The 10395-nt window shown below is 41.0% G+C and overlaps 1 long non-coding RNA gene across 1 annotated transcript; it reads left to right on the top strand.

The window, feature by feature from the left end:
- On the top strand, window positions 1-10222 carry LOC115924978. Its single transcript, XR_004064522.1, has 6 exons — window positions 1-153; window positions 3987-4020; window positions 5202-5256; window positions 6603-6697; window positions 7919-7957; window positions 10204-10222. It is a non-coding gene; the product is annotated as an uncharacterized LOC115924978 (long non-coding RNA).
- Window positions 10223-10395: the final 173 nt, after the last annotated feature.

Here is a 10395-nt window from a genome sequence, read left to right as displayed (position 1 = left end):
GACAATAGTCAAATTACTGACTAATCGCCATTAAACCAAAACACAACAACAACATTTGTCGTCGCGAGAGCATCGTCACTTTGTGGTTTGTCTCTTGGACAAAATCTTGCCTTGTGAAGCCGAATCTTGACCTTAGTTGTACACGTCGTTTAGGTAAGTTGATTATTCGAGATTTCCTTCTCATTATGCTGCATGGAAAGTCATGTTTGCAGCCACACGTTAGTCAAAACACACCCCTGTACCGCTTACCGTACAGAGCAGACTCAGAGGTTTATAATTGTTGCTGCGGCGTTGTGTATAGGGAGGCCGGCGCTAGTGTAGTTCCGTGTCCATTTTTTTTAGCAGTTTCATATCCATTCTTAGCAAAGGAAATTTAGCCCAATTTTTTACTAATTTTAATTCATAGCCATAGGTCTAAAAGTTTGATCTAGACCTAGACATAGACTAGTTTGGATCACATCCGACATCAGGAAACCTCCGTTTAAACTTTAAGGCTTCGAATCGATGTCGATGTTGTCGCTCAGTACCGTCTCTAGATCTACGCTAGATCTATAGCTTTGCAACTCAAACTGAAGCTATCAGTCCAAAATTATGCAAACTTCTCGTATGGTTTATGGTATCGTGCATGCGAGAAATGTGCATAATTTTGGACTGATAGCTTCAGTTTGAGGTGCAGAGCTATAGCGTAGAGATGGTACTGAGCAACGACGTCGACATCGAAGCCCTAAACTAAACGGAGGTTTCCCGATGTCGGATGTGATCCAAATTCAGGTGGAAAATGCAATAGGCCCTAGACCTCTATATCATGATTATGATTCAAATTAGTAACAAATTGGGCTAAAATTCCTTTGCTAAGCCTAAGAATGGATTATTAAACTGCTAAAAAAATGGATACGGAACTACTCTAGCGCCGGGAGGCCAATGCCCAAATCTAACTTTTTAATTACTACTTTGTTTATAATAAAACTAAGATTAAAAGAAAGCATTTACTTTCACTAAGACAACTCACCCATCTGCCGACTCCAGAATGTCCATAAAATAGGAGATATCCAGCTCATAATTATACATTTCCTTCTACGCGCGCGCCTGGCCGTCCGTAAGACGAGCCTTGAAACAATCAATTTCAATTACGTTGAGAATTAGACAGGCCCGAGGGAATGGGCGTGTCATCATGGTCATTGCCCGGACAACAAGTTCAAAACTTCGCGCGAAAGTACATTCATTCAGGTACGGTAATTGCATGCAAACCGCAATCGAGCCATGCTAGCCATGGCATGGAGGGTCAAAACATGATAGAGAGAAAGCTCGAAAGCCACTCATTGTAAATTAAGAAAGTAATTGAAATAAATAAATAGATCTAGGCCTAGAGGTCTACCTTAGTTTTGCGATGTATTCCAATTACTATTTCCTCATGAGTAAAGATCTGACACTGCATTATCATCGATCGATAAATCCAACTTGCACTTGTAGCGATCACAATACGGAATCAAACATGACTGCACGCATTGATAGACGTGTACTACTTACGGAGATATTTCTCTCCCTCTCTCTCTCTCTCACTAACCATATGATGATATCATACACTAAAACACACACGTTCAAATCATGGCATTCATTACACTTCTCAATTGGAGTATAGACTGCTCACATAGACTTTTTTTTTTTTACTGAAATGTCTTTTGTTACACTTCTCATACATTACTGCACGACACTGGTGTCTAGTGCTGAGAATAAGGTACTATGTGTGAGACTACGTCAAATTTGTTTTGCGCGCGATGAGACCGGAGCTCATACATATTCATATAATGATGTCGCAAGACTTCTATTTGGGGCTGGAACAATGAGGTCTCTGTTCACAGTTTTTCTTCTCAATTTGAGATGGCTCTAGCTATGGGGCTCAAACCGACGCAAGATTGACAAAAACATCGTACTCTATCTACCTTCGAATGTGCAGTTTGTAAAAATCTGCAATTAAAAAGATATAATCTTTTTTCTTTATATTTTCTAGTTGTTAAAAGTGACATTTGTGCACATCTGATATGTTAATCTCTATCAAAAGTTCTTTGATATTAAATTGATTCCATATTTTTAGGCTTTACCTTCAGTCATTGAGAAGGATTTTAGTGAGCTAACCTCATCGCCCTCTAGGACCCTTCTAGTTTCTCTTGTGCGTCCGTTATTTTCGTCTGCTAGCCCAATTAATGGATTAAAATATGTCAAAATCTGGAAGATCGTCAATAAATGGTGAAAGACCGTTACAGATCCGAGATTATAGGTATGTTGTGGAGTGTGTAATTGTGTATTTGTTATACATTTTATTCCATAGATATTTTTTTTCTTTTTTTTCCCCCTTTTTTTTCTTCTGGTAATTTTCTGACTTGGACGACGAGCGCACAAATCGTAGGCGTAGAAGCCTTACGCCCGGGCATTGGCCTCCCTACTAAGACCTTGCAGGCTTACCAAAAAGTCAATGGGATTCATTGCCTTGATTAAAAATAAAATCCATACAGTGGGTCTAGAGACGAGTCCACATCAGACAGCTGAAATTCCTGGCTTCATTATAAAATCCAAAAGTCAAAACAGGCCTAAATCCAAGGCAAAAGTAAAATAAAAGGGGGGGGGGGGGGAAATTGCGCCCTAATTTTTTTTTTTTTTTTTATATTTTTTTTAAAATTCTGTGTGTGTGCCATTACTAATGGCAAAATGCCCATTCTGACCTCTAAAGTATCCTACAAGCATCTCACATCGGCCATTTGGGGATGTTCATTGGTTCATTGAACACACCAGTCGTGACAAAATCATGCATATTCAGCCAATGATCCATAACAAATTTTCTTCCTGTTTGTAGGAACTGTAAGAGGCATTGATCCATCATGTCACAGTCCGTGTTTATTTTTAAGAATATAACTTTTGTCAGTAAAATACAACTTTGGGATTAAAGAATACAGTTTTTGAACTCTTGAGGTTGGCAGGTCTGAGTACGTACAGTACATATGTACTACGTACACAGTACATGCAGTCTAGTCATTACGTCACGATCACATCACCATGGTACCAGCACGCACACAGCTAGCTGTGCGCGTTAATTTATTTATCCGGTGCGCGCATGCATGCGCATTGGGTCTATCGTCAGAATTAACGCCTATTGGCCATGCGCAGAAGTCATGACTAAAAGTTAAACACGACTTGCGCAGAACTTAAACAGTTTAGTTAAACACGACTTAGACAGGACTTAAACAGTTGTTTAGTTAGACAAGACTTAGACACTACTTCAGAATACAAAATTTAGTTAAACAGGACTTAGACATGACCTCGCGTTAAAGTCGTGTCTAACTAAACAGTCGTTTAACTTAAGACATGACTAAGGGCGCGTTTATCTAGGCTTGCCATTAGATATGTACATATCGTACCCCACTATCGAACCCCACTATCGAACCCACTATACGATCGTGATTTGCGGGATGTCGCGTTTATCTACACTTCACGATTCACAATAAAGGCCTTGTCTCTTCGCAGCTGCTCAGCTCCGTTTGACCCGGGAAGCAGACAGTTTCTCGGAGGTCAACTTCACACGTATGCTTGTACACAACACCTGTGTGGTCCTATTTGTATGTGAGGTACAAAACAGCTTTGCGTTTATCGATCTCTCAGAAACGTGATTCTGGCTGTATGTCACATACAAAACGCACCTTTTTGCGTCTTTTGATATGCCCATATCTAAAGACGTTTGAAAAAGGCTTTGCGTTTATCTACTTCTAAATTTGCCTGAAAGACGTTTGAGAAACCTGATTCTAGCCAAAAATTTGCTAGATAAACGCAACCTATGTTAGACACAACTTCAGAATACGGGCCGTTGTATTTATGTAATTCAGCATTATGAATGAGGCCTCATTATTTCCATTTGTATTTATTTTTGTGATATGTTCATTTCTGGAATTTTATGCAATGTAATTGTTTTTTTGTTTTTTTTTCTATTTGTATTTCAGTTTTGACTGTTCTTTAGAGACTTGGTTAGTACCGGTAAGTTGATATTAGTTGTTAATAGAGAGTAAGTTGATCTGCTTAAGAAGGCTGAAGTCAAGTAGTTTTTAAATTAAAGCTACGATGGAATGAAACAGATCTGCATAATTGGGAACATAATTGAACGCGGAATAGGAAAGCTATGGCTTAATGAAATTTTCTATATAACATTTTTGACACTTTCGTAAGTATGTAACATCATTTTGTGGACAATTCTCAATACTCTTTCATTGGGTGTTGCCAAAATTTGAAGAGAATCCATGAATTATGTAAGGAGTTGATAAAGAAGAACAAGTTTGTTTGTTTTTAAACACCTAGTGCAAATGATAGATGTATTTTGATTTTAGTCCAATGCAATACATATAGTACAGCTGACCTTGCCTTAGTCGAACTTGGATAAGTCAAAAATTGCTATGGTTGAAAGTCTACACGTAGCCCAACCTGTTTTGTCCTATTATTTTATGATCGTCCTAAATCAAAATTTGTCTAAGTTAAAGCTATTTTATGGGTCCCAAAAGATTTGAGTTAGGCCATTAATTTTTTTTTACATGTTTAGCGTCCCCGCCCGCTTCATTTTGGGGGGGGGGGGGCCTCCTTTCTTTTCTTTTTTTTCTTCTTTTTTTTAATACAATTTTGATGATGGCTAGGTGGCTTCCAAAAGAATGAATGGAATCTTGATACATATTTGTACTGCCCTCATGCTATCTGAAAGAAACCTATCAGGATGGATAATTAATGTAGGTGACCTTTGGGGAAAAATCAATTGTAGCATGTTAATTTAGCATCAAAAGTACATACGGTAGGTAGTGTTTTGTCAAGTCCAGGGCCCTGTGGTATAAAACTATTGTATCTTTACAATTAATGGTATCTCTGCAAACACTGCTTAGCTAATAAAAATCAAGAAATCAATGGTATTTACCATAGTTTGTAGAGATATCATTAATTGTAAAGATACGATAGTTTTATGCAATGGGGCCTTGATGGTTGATATGTATGACATACTGAATTGTTATAATGAGGTTGGACTGTATTATGAAATGTTTGAGTGACATCAAAGTATGCAAATTAGTTGTTACCAAAGTTGAATTTGTGATGCAATCTAACTTGGTTTATTTAATTGTTTGTTTTTTATATTTTTGTCATGTTTTACTTGTACTTTTTATTTTTTGTTTTGATGACAGGTGCTTTGGACTTTGACAGGGGCTTTGGACTTTGACGGAAGAAAGTTTTTGGAGTGTAGGTATACCGAGTGTCTAAAAAAATCAAAGTTGAAACTTTTAAATATTCTGCCAAATAAATAAAAAATGTGAAACATTCTCGGGAAATTGTCATATGTATGGATGGGTGAAGCTCTTGTCTATCATATGATGCCAACACATGTGATAATAATTCATACTTGGATGAGCACTGGCCACTTTTGTACAGGGTATGAAAATTAGATTGTGCAAGATTTGGCTGTTCAATTTGGCTGAGCGAGAAGTCCCCAAGCATAACAATTGTTAATGATCTGATGAATTTATGATTAATTACGATGGATATGGGTTTGTGCTGTGTGTGATGTGTCCCACCTCTTGCCCCACCCCACCCAACTTCATTTAAAGGAGAATGAAACCCTGATTGTTATGCCTCCGTTACGAAGTAGCCGGAGGCATTATGTTTTCGGGTTGTCCGTCCGTCTGTATGTACGTACGTACGTCCCGTTTTCGTGATCGCGTTATCTGAAGAACCGATTGATGGATTTGTGCCAAACTTTGGTCATGTATGTATCTTGCAGAGCCGATGAACTGATTAGATTTTGGGATTACGAGGTCAAAGGTCACAGGGCTCATTATGTATGCAAAAACAGCTCGTGATCGCGTTATCTGAAGAACCGATTGATGGATTGCTGCCAAACTTAGGTCATGTATGTTACTTGCAGAGTCGATGAATTGATTAAATTTTGGGGTCACGAGGTCAAAGGTCAAAGGCCACAGCGCACATTATGTATGCAAAAACAGCTTGTGATCGCGTTATCTCAAGAACCAACCGATGGATTCCTGACAAAATTAGGTCATGTATGTTACTTGCAGAGCCAATGAACTGAGTAAATTCTTGGTTCATAAGGTCAAAGGTCATGGGCTCATTATGTATGCAAAAATAGCTTGTAATCACGATATTCTGAGAACCTGTTAATGGATTACAATTGAATTTGAATTCGAAAAATTTCTTCTGTCTTGGTTTGTAAAATTGCTTTATGACGGAGGCATCATTTTCGACTGCACGCAGTCGAATTCCATCTAGTTAAAATATAGATTCGGCCTGGATAGATATCACATAGTCCCATATACATCTTTCTGTGTACAGTGCTTTTAATTTACCAAAACTGGGCAAAATTTTGTATCATTTTGATGATTCCAGAACCTTGCAGTACACACCAATACTTATAGATGATCAAACTTTTCTGATCGATTCCACAACGTTTCTTTTCACAATGCAATTGAATTGCATGACCAGAACTGGTCTATACCTTTAATAATATAATTTTAATTATTATACAAATACGATACAGTGGATTCTAACTAGACATACAATGTTTGTTACAGGTGGATTTGGTGGATGAGGAGGAGGACGCTGTTTCGGTGGACGAGGCGGCGGTGGACGCGGAAGGGAGAATTCGGCGGAGGAAGGGGACGAGGAGGTATGTCTTGTTTATTTTCACCATCTTTGGAACGGTAGTTACTAAGGACTTTGATGGATGAAAATTATCATCACAATATGATTGATTTCAATCCAAACAGATAAGATCATTCTCGATTTTCATGCCTCCACTACAAAGTAGCCAGAGGCATTACTCTCAAACTGAAATAGCTTGTAATCAAAATATTCTGAGAACCTGATAATGGATTACAATCAAACTTGATAATGGATTACAATCAAACTTGAATATTAAAATTGCTTCCGATTTGGTTTGTAAAATCGCTCTATAGCGGAGGCATCATTTTCGACTGCACGCAGTCTAAGTTCCATCTAGTTAGTCTTATTGTGTTAATCAAAAGTTAAATAATTATTATTCTGTGTGTGTCGCGTAGTCCCACATACATCTTTCTGTGTACAGTGCTTGTAACTTTACCAAGACTGGGTCAAATCTCATCATTTTGATGATCCAGATCACACCAATACTTATATGCTAGCTGAGCAACCTTTTCTGATCGATTCCACAACGTTTTTTTCACAATGCAATCGCATGACCAAAACTGGTCTTTGCCTTCAAAGGTACTATGTCCCATTTGCAGGCCAACAAAATGAAAAGGTTAAATTTCAACAGCATTTGAAAGATAATACTAATTTAGAACTTCCCTAAAAAAGGGGGGCTTGAAAATGTCTTTAAGTTGGAAAATAACGACTATTAGTTGTCAAATCGACTTAAGAGCTATAGAGCCAGTAAGTAATGGTCTGATTTTCAGACCATTGTACCGAATGGTCGTACATTTTATGCTGCGCAAAGATTCAATCAGTTTAATTTTGGCCATTACAAGCAGAAGTGGGATATTGATGTTGACAAATGCTCATATACCCTTTACAGCTCATTTTATGTACATGTATGTTATTTCCAAAGAAGAAAAAAGCTAGTGAGTCACTCAATAGTGTCTGACAGTGAAGCTAATGTAGCAAGTAAACGGGTTTCTTTGCATAATTTGAATATTAGGACACTGCTAACGTTTAAACTTCACAGATAGGACATACATGACATATTCATAATTCCTATAAAGTTCTACAGAATTTGATTGTGGCTGCAAAAGGGACATAGTATCTTTAAGCATTGAATGAGGGCTCACTATTTGTATTTATTTTTGTAATATAATCATATTGGTATTTTATGAAATGCAATTGTTTTTTTTCTTTTCTTTTTTTCTTTCAGGTTATTGACTGTTTTCAAGATTGCTGAGAGTTGCAGAGAGTAAGTTGATCTGCTTAAGAAGGCTAAAGTCAAGTAGTTTTTAAAATAAAGCTACAATGGAATGAAACAGATCTCCATAATTGGGAACATAATTGAACGCGGAATAGGAAAGCTATGGCTTAATGAAATTTTCTATGACACTTCCGTAGGTATGTAACATAATTTTGTGGACAATTCTCAATACTCTTCCATTGGGTGTTGCCAAAATTTGAAGAGAATCCTTGAATTATGTAAGGAGTTGATAAAGAAGAACAAGTTTGTTTGTTTTTAAACACCTAGTGCAAATGATAGATTGTTGGAGAAGTCGAGCAGGCTGTAGAGCCCCAGCGATGCCTGGGCGGTGACCTGTCGATTTCCCGTCGGTGGCCGGTCGATTTTAGGTAAAAACTGGGCGAATTCGCGGAGCTTTTTCGCGCGGTGTCCCGGCAGTGACCGACCGATGACCCTCCGATTGCCGGGCGGTCTCCCACCAGCCACCGGCTGATTTTAAAGAAATTGCCTGGCGGCCGGCCAGTGATCGGCGGGGCTCCAAAATACGCTCGGTGCCTGGCCGTTCGCCGCCCGGGCACCGAAATAATCGAGCGTTCGCCGCCGAGCAATTTAGGTCAAAAATCGAAGGCGCTAGGGTCAAAGGCTGCCGACCTATTTTGGACTCGCCGCCAGGTGACCGACTGATCTCCCAGCGGCGACCGGGCGGCGACTGCTCGACAGCCTTTGACCTAGGGGCTTCGATTTTTGACCTAAATCGCTCGACGGTGAACGCTCGATTAGGCCGGCGTCCGGGCGGCGACCGGTCGCCGAGCGATTTTAGGTAAAAACTGGGCGAAATCGCGGAGCTTTTTCGCGCGATGTCCCGGCAGTGACCGACCGGTGACCCTCCGATTGCCGGGCGGTCTCCCACCAGCCACCGGCTGATTTTAAAGAAATTGCCCGGCGGCCGGCCAGTGATCGGCGGAGCTCCAAAATACGCTGGGTGCCTGGCCGTTCGCCGCCCGGGCACCGAACTAATCGAGCGTTCGCCGCCGAGCAATTTAGGTCAAAAATCGAAGGCGCTAGGTCAAAGGCTGCCGACCTATTTTGGACTCGCCGCCCAGTGACCGACTCATCTTCCAGCGGCGACCGGGCGGCGACTGCTCGACAGCCTTTGACCTAGGGGCTTCGATTTTTGACCTTAATTGCTCGACGGTGCACGCTCGATTAGGCCGGCGTCCGGGCGGCGACCGGTCGCCGAGCGATTTTAGGTAAAAACTGGGCGAAATCGCGGAGCTTTTTCGCGCGGTGTCCTGGCAGTGACCGACCGGTGACCCTCCGATTGCCGGGCGGTCTCCCACCAGCCCCCGGCTGATTTTAAAGAAATTGCCCGGCGGCCGGCCAGTGATCGGCGGAGCTCCAAAATACGCTCGGTGCCTGGCCGTTCGCCGCCCGGGCACCGAACTAATCGAGCGTTCGCCGCCGAGCAATTTAGGTCAAAAATCGAAGGCGCTAGGTCAAAGGCTGCCGACCTATTTTGGACTCGCCGCCCAGTGACCGACTAATCTTCCAGCGGCGACCGGGCGGCGACTGCTCGACAGCCTTTGACCTAGGGGCTTCGATTGTTGACCTAAATCGCTCGACGGTGCACGCTCGATTAGGCCGGCGTCCGGGCGGCGACCACCCGTCGCCGAGCGTAGTCTGGGCGGCGAGTGAAAGTGAGCAGGCGCCGCCCGAATTTTAACTCCGCGCTAAAACTTCAGCAGCGACCGAGCGATGCCTTAAAAACGAGCGGTGACCGGGCAAAATTGGCTAAAAACTCGCCGCTCGGCCGCCGAGCAGGCTAATTTTGGGTAATGTGACTACCGTATTTGCCGGCGTAAAGGCCGCAGTATTATTGGAAGAGAAAATATCAAAAAGTCGGGGTGCGGCCTATGCGGCGAAAGAGTAATTTTTTTTTTTTTTTTTTTTTTAGTTTCGATTTATGGCGCTATGCCTGGCAATGTCTCCCAGCTCAGTAATCAGTGTGTTGACTCACCACTCGGAAACTACAACAACAACACTAAAATTTGTCTGTCATTTTGGTTTGAAAGTAATCTTTCTAATAGATCTCAATATGTAGTTTATAATAATAATTCCTCAATTTTTTTGTCTATAACAAATGGTGTACCACAAGGTTCTATCCTACGAGCTCCTTGATGATTTCTCAAGAATTGCCCAGACGTGTCTATTGAATTTAATTAATTTTTTTTTCTATTCCTTTCTGTCTTTTGCAGGACCGAGGGTGGTACACTCCAAAGAACTCTCCAAAGAACTCTCCAAAGAACTCTCCAAAGAACTCTCCAAAGAACTCTCCAAAGAACTGTCCAAAGAACTCTCCAAAGAACTCTCCAAAGAACTCTCCAAAGAACTTGCACTTAAACTTGCACTTGAACTTACACTTGCACTTGAACTTACACTTGCACTTG

This window comes from Strongylocentrotus purpuratus, unplaced genomic scaffold, assembly GCF_000002235.5.
Source record: "Strongylocentrotus purpuratus isolate Spur 01 unplaced genomic scaffold, Spur_5.0 spur5_scaffold_17, whole genome shotgun sequence".
NCBI classification, from domain to species: domain Eukaryota; kingdom Metazoa; phylum Echinodermata; class Echinoidea; order Camarodonta; family Strongylocentrotidae; genus Strongylocentrotus; species Strongylocentrotus purpuratus.
This window is presented reverse-complemented; position numbering and strand designations above follow the sequence as displayed.